This window comes from Olea europaea, chromosome 13, assembly GCF_002742605.1.
Source record: "Olea europaea var. sylvestris chromosome 13, O_europaea_v1, whole genome shotgun sequence".
NCBI lineage: Eukaryota > Viridiplantae > Streptophyta > Magnoliopsida > Lamiales > Oleaceae > Olea > Olea europaea.
In genome coordinates, this window is record NC_036249.1 from 9,484,510 (window position 1) to 9,491,279 (window position 6,770).

Here is a 6,770-nt window from a genome sequence, read left to right on the forward strand (position 1 = left end):
ATTTTTGAAATTCTGAAAATAAAATTATCGTATGCAAACATAAGAAACTAATAAAAATTGAAAATACAAAAATCTTTAAAATATATAGATGGCAACAAATTTATCACTTACATTTATTTATCACAAACATTACTTTCCCTGTTTATAATTATGTTGACATTTTATCTTCCAAACATTCTTTTTTTTTTTTTTTACCAACAAAAATTCTCTCTATCTCTTCAAAATTCCATGTCTAAAAGCCACACACCATAATTTTTTTCAACCATACAAGAAATAAATTATCTCCCTTTACATAGATTGTTATTATATTGCTTTGTTTTAATCTCATGATAATAATATTTTTAGATATTTGTTGAAAATATTTTGAATTTAATAATTCACTATCGTTGTTCATACAAATACTTCTTATTTTAAGCCCTTGTTTGAGTATCATTCTTGTCAAAAAATGCATTTTTGAATAGTGTATTGATGAAAAATGTGGTTAAAAAATAAAAGAAAAGCCATGAATTTATGTGTAATATTATTTTATTGAAGAATATGTGATTGAAATGGGTCAAATCACTGTTAAATAATATATTTTGATTAAAAAAATGGAGCCCAAACAAGGGCTAAGTTAATTTCTTATAAATTAATATAAAATTAGAAGCCCGTTTGTATTTGATCACCATTTTCATTATGTTGTTATACTATCTTTTGCAATTACATTCTCCAGTTTTGTACATAAATCACTCAAATGTATATTCAATTGAATTTGAAATAATTGCAGTGAGAAAATAATAATACAAATGAGCATACTCCTTTGCCATTGCATTGTAATTCTGTTTGCCAAACTTCACTCGTAATTCGAATTGCTGGTTGAAATTTGACATTTTTTAATTTTATCTTCAAATTTTGGGGCATTGTTGTCTTTATAATTATATTAAACCCCTGTTTGGCATCGATTAAAATCTAGATTTTAATTTAAGTCAAAATCAACAATTAGTTTTAATTACACATTTTATGGGTTCCAAAACTTTAAATCAACACAGTTTATCTACTTCTATCAAAATCTACTAAAATTTTGATTTTAGAAGTTGTTTGAGTCCTATTTTTCTCAAAAAAAAAAAAAAAATAATGCATTTCGAAATAGTGTTACGATGGAGATTGTAGTTAAAAAATAATGAAAAGTTTTGAGTTTGAGTGTAATATTATTTTATTGAAAAATATGTAGTTGAATTGTGTCAAATTATTGTTGAAAAATGTATTTTGATAAAAAAAAAAAATGAGGCTCAAATAAGGGCTTAATCTCTATCAAACAAGCTAAAACTCTATACAATGAGACTCAAAATATAATGCCCCAATTTGAAATTAGCATAAGGCTCCCAAAATATCAGGGCCGGCCCTGATATTGGTTCTCATATAAACCAAAATTATTTGTTGTTTTTGCTATTCATAATAGTTAAATCTTTAGCTCATATCAATTTTGGGTAGTAGAGCCCAAGATGGATATTCAAGATAGATTGACAAAACTTGAAGAAATTGTGGCCTCTCTAGATGCTGTCAAAGAGAGATACTGGAAAAAAATTCTGAAAACAAGGAAAAATCAACCAGCAAACTCATGGTAAGGAAAAAGAGAATGTGGAGTGTTCTTCCTACAAGGGAGGGATAGGAAACAGTATTTTCATTCCAAAAACACTGAAACTTGATTCTTTTTGTTATGATGGACACGATGAACCGACTACGTGGGTATGCAAAGCAGAGAAGCGTTTTTTATTGCATGAAATTTGGGAATAAGATAAAGCCATGTTGGCTCCATTCCATCTAGAGGGTGATGCTCAATTATGGTTCCAAATGTTGGATCAGGAGATTATATATGTTACTTGGGATGACTTAAAACAAGGGATATTTTTGCTTTGGCACCAACCAGTTTGAAGACCCACTTGGCGAATTCATTCGGCTGTGACAAATTGGAACTGTGTTTGATTATCAAGGAAAGTTTGGGAAGCTTTTACCCAAAGTCGGCCATTCATCCTAGGAGAAGAAAGTGAGTTATTTTATCACTCAGTTCAAGGAAAATATTCAAACCAATGTACAGGCCAACTTATCAGCAACTCTGCAATCGGATTGGCAAAATTATATGAGGCTCGTGATGTTGCTCAAAGAAAAACACCTGTGATGATCATAAGGCCTGCAATCAATCCCTTCATGATCAGCTCCATAATGCAGTAAGTAAAGGCAACCACTATGTTAACTTCAAAATGAATGACTCCAGATGAATTAGCTATAAGAGGCGTGGGGAAGGATTGTGCTTCCACTATAATGAGAGATGTTCCAGGTCATAACTATGCGAAGTTATTTCATATCGAAATCTGCTAGAAACCTGATAAGGATGATGAAGTGGAGATAGAAGCTACTGAAGGTGCAAAAACAGAAATCTCATTACATGCCATGGCTGGGGTACAAGTACTAACAATTAAAATAGTATGGGGCAGTTTACAAGAATAGCAAATAATGGTGTTTATTTATTCTGGATCGACACATAACTTTGTTAATTCTCGGGTCGCACAACAAATAAAGCTACAACAAACTCAATTGGCGGACTGGAGGTCTTGGTGGCTTCGGTGTAAAAGGTTAATTAGCCATGGTAAATGTAAGAAAATTTACTCCATTTTTTGTTGACTTCTTTGTATTACCATTGAAGGGGTATGATGTTGTTCTTGGCACTGAGTGGCTAAGCATGTTGGGTCCTATTGAATGGGACTTCGAAAAGCTTCTCATGAACTTTATTTGGAATAATAAGGAGTGTATCTTGCATGACATAGTGAATTTACAACAAAAGTTTTCAACGAGACATCACCAATCACCAAGCTTCACAAACGGCAACATAGAATTGTGCTACACGCCCTTCCAATAATAGGGCTTTAAAAGACGTTTCAAAATTTGTTTCCATAAGAATTTCAGTTATATAAAGAAACCAAAATTTTTCCACAAGAAATGTACTAGGCTATAGCACAATACAAATCAACGCTACAACATAATTCAATAGAGCTTGGCCCTGAAACTTGCTGAAAAGTACCATACGACCACATGAAAAAACTACTATGCGATCGCGTAGTGTTGCTAAGATTCCAAAAGTTACGTTTTAGTCTTCAAACTCCATATTCTTGTTTCTTAACCTCTTCTCTCATGTCTTCTTTTTTCAATACTTCATGTCTTTACTAAATTGGCCTTCAAATCTTTCACATCTTCATTTCTTCTCCTAGATCATCTTCTAGCTATTTACACTTTGATCCCTAAAATTTTGTTTTCTTCCATTTTGATCTTTTTTCGCTCGTTTCTCCTAAATTCTGCACATTCATCACTGTTTTCATGCAAGACATAATTTATATAGAATTAAGCCATATTCCAACATATCTACCAACAATTATTCATGTTTTGTGACACAAATAAGTGTATAAAACCCACTTATCAGAACCATAGTCTTACTACGCCTAGCATAGTACATTTGCTAAAATCACAAGGGACAATGTTGACCACATAGAAGACACTTATACAATAGTTTCCTGGCTCCCGAGACTCTTTCATAGAATTCCAACAATTTCTCCCGCTCCTCAAAAGCCCACAGGAATGGAGTTGATGCTCCCACATCCATAGCATGAGTAGTTAAATTTTTTTGAACTATAAGAAAATGAATAATACTGTGTACTTTTTTTTTTTTTTTTGGCCTTCAGTCCTCTTCAGCAGGATCCAGAAGAAGACTCCAGTGCCCAAATGAAAAAATTGAAACCCATCCCTAGTTCCCTTCCCTTGGAGAATCAAAACCCATTCTTCTTCTTCTTCTTCTTCTTCTTCTTATGTTGATGAACACTCTTCCACCGACATAGCATACTATAAATGTGTTTAGTTGTGTGTATTGTGTATGTATTTAAAAAAAAAAAAAGTCCCACAGTGAATCCGTCCGTGATTGGTGATATCACAATTCAGGAACTGAGTTGGGCAAAGATTTTTGGACAGTCAACACATAGGTATTGAATTATTTGACTGTCGTTCAGATAAATGTGTATTGTATTGTGTATGTAATTATCATGTAAAAAGAAAGTGAGAGAACTGAGAGTGGAAATAGAGGGTAAAGGATGAAACAAAGAGAGGAGAGAGAGAGTTGTGAGTGAATAAACTAGAAAGTCATAGAAGCCAGTATGCCACCGTGTGTTTTATTGGAATGAGAAATTTTCATTTGGCCTTTGGGGGAATAAAATAATGAAATATTGGATAGTGGTCTTTGATGATCAAAGTTGTGTAACTTCATTTCATTTCATAAAATTTTATTTTTCATGTCTAAATTCAATAGTGATGATCTAGAGTAGTCGGATGAAGATGTTTTGGTTATCCATATATATTGATAATTTTTTTTTCAAACATTTTTTTTTTATTTTTCAAGCATCATATTAAACCATTCTATTGTATATCGAACGTTTTTTGTTTTTTTTTTTTACAACATTTTTGCAATTTTGATTGTGTCAGGGACAAATCTAGGTTAGGACTACAAGTCCATATATATTGATAATTTTTTTTTCAAACATTTCAAGCATCGTATTAAACCATTCTATTGTATATCGAACGTTTTTTGTTTTTGTTTTTTTACAACATTTTTGCAATTTTGATTGTGTCAGGGACAAATCTAGGTTAGGACTACAAGTCGGACTAATAAGTTACAAACTGGGCTAACATGTAAAAAAATTAAATGTAAACATAATTTTTTTTTACTTATTTTTTTTGGCCCTAAAAACTATTAAGTGAGCTGGGGAGAGGACTGGGCTACAACACAGCTCAATCTCCTATATTCGGGATTGTGCCTCACTAATTCAAAATTTCTACATCCGCCACTGATTTGGGTAACAAATCAATGAACCAAATGCGAAGACAACAAATTCGGAAAATAATAAATTTGTATTTTACAACATCCATTTCTTACATTTCACGTAAATATCTGTACTTTCAAAAAGAAAAATGTATGAACAAAATAAATAAACCATATGCATGAAAAATGTTACCGTATCACAAACAAGGTCCGACGACGGTGGAAGCCTAAAACAATTTAGAGAGAAACTAATGAAAGGAAAAATGTGGCCAGGAAATTGTTGGAGATGGGAATGTTTTTTAGGGTTAAAATGGTAGGTGTTGGGTTGGAAATTGGGATAAAGGGGTGAGGTGGAATGTGGGAAAGCAACAACGCTATGGTGACAGAATTTTTTTAACATAATGGATAATCGATACTCACATTGGCAGGGCCCACTTCTTTTTTGGATTTTTTTTTCACGTGAGACTCGCGCTGTGAGAAGATGTCAACCATTATGTCAAAAATATTATGGCAAAATTGTTTAATTCAAAAAAAAAAAATGCCACCATTGGGTAAAAAAATTATTCCGGGGACAAGATATCAATTTCATATTAAGTAAAGGGATCTTAACATAACTCCTAATCTTGAAGATCACATTTCGTAAATAACAATCTCATTAAAATATTTCACAAAACAGGTGGTAAATAGATTTATTAAATATTAAAATATAATATAATATACATTAATTATTTCCACTGATGACACCTCACCCACCCCATCCTATCACCCCACTACTCCACCTCTCCACCGGATACGGCTTCAGCTCCGACGATCACTCCGACGGTTGCTCCGACAGCCGCTCCGATGACTTTTTCGACAATCCGTCCGACAAACTGCTCGAATAACAACTCCAACCACCGCTTCAGCAACTATTCCAGCAACTGCTCTAGCTCACTGATAAAAAAATTTCAAAAAATTGAAAACAATTTTTCTCTCTATAACCCATTGTAGAAAAACTTTCAAAAATCGTGGTGGTCATAATAGTGCATTGTAGGTGATCAGATTGTAACTGTGTCATATGTGACTACTGTGTCATATGTGACTATTTGTGATCAAATCTACTTTCGGTGGGACTGTATTTGACCGTTTAATTTGTAACTGTATGTTACAAATTCATTGACCTATGTTATCTGTTATTAATTGTGACCAACTTTATTTTCGGTGTGACTAACTGTGACTAAATTTGTATTCAGTGTGATTATCTATGACCAAGTGAATCTCAAATCACAATTAATCACCATCAACACAAAATTGGTCACAATCAGTTACAACAAACACATATTTGATCGCATAAGGTCATCACAAATAAATATGCACACATCACAAACCTGTAATTAACCGTGACCAACTTTGTTTTTGGTGTGACTAATTGTGACCAAAATTATATTCAATGTGACTGTCTGTAACTAGATCAATCTCAAGTCACAACCGATCACAGAACCATCATAGCCAGCCACAGAAGTATCGCTGCTTACACCACCACCAACAAACCACGGATTAGAAAATTGTCGCCTCCCCACCACCACCATTAGCACCATCGCATATATATATATTTGTCTCCACAATTACTGCCACCACAACACCCGCAAAATTGCCGCACCACGATCGCACAACACACCACCACCACAATATCCTCTATCTCCATCTACATCACACCACCACCACTATCCCACCAAAAATAAAAATAAGAAAAAATTCCATAAACCAGCTGCTGCCACCACAGCTCACTACCACTGCCAGCACCTCAAAACCCATAACAAAGCATGCTGCAAAATCACCACAAAATCCATAGAAAATCACCCAAAAATCACCGAAATCGCTTCTATAATACGCAACATTGGAGGGAATTTCAAATCCATAAGCGGCGCCACAACACCTCAACTCAGTCGCAGTG